We start from the raw sequence: 668 nt of genomic DNA, 5'->3' as shown, positions 1-668 counted from the left end.
GAATATAGTCACAAGAGAGGTGATCTCATCAACATATGAATTGGGGGAGGGGAGCACACACTTTCAGTCCCTGACACCTGCCCAGAGTCGCACAGCACCTCAGTGGGATTTGAACACAGGCAGTATGTTTTGGGGACCCAGGCTTCTAACCACCAGGCTTCACTACCGCAGGATGTGTTGTGTGTGAATGTTGTCCCTCCAGGTGAGAAGTGCTCCTCGGGGCAGGAAGTGTTCGGTGAACCTTTACAAATTTATAGGACCTTGCCCCCTACCTGGCAGCTGGACTTGCGGGCTGCCTTCACCCACCCCAAGGTGATCCCGATGATCCTTCTGGAAGAGGCTGGGCTGAGGGTGTGGCGTGAAGGTGAACCAAACCTGAAACATAACGCTTGAATCTGGGGGGTTCTCCTGTTTTCCAGTTTACTGAGCAGGCCCCAGGTTCCAGTCCAGACTCCGTCAGGAACGGACTGGGCGACCTTGGGCAAGTCCCTTGGCATCTTCCCGTCCTAGGTTCCTGCCTCCGTGACCCGCAACCCTTGCCCCGTGACGGGTGGCCGAGGACCCACCACCAGGCATGGAGCCCCTCTCCTCCCCGCCCCGCAGGCGCCCGGTCCCCACCCTAGGCCGCTCAGGTGGGAAAGGGGCTGCGTGCAAGGATCGGTGTCGCT

The sequence above is a fragment of the Crocuta crocuta genome, unplaced genomic scaffold (genome assembly GCF_008692635.1).
Source record: "Crocuta crocuta isolate KB4526 unplaced genomic scaffold, BGI_CrCroc_1.0 scaffold330, whole genome shotgun sequence".
Classification (NCBI taxonomy): Eukaryota; Metazoa; Chordata; class Mammalia; order Carnivora; family Hyaenidae; genus Crocuta; species Crocuta crocuta.
Note: the sequence above shows the minus strand (reverse complement) of the source record.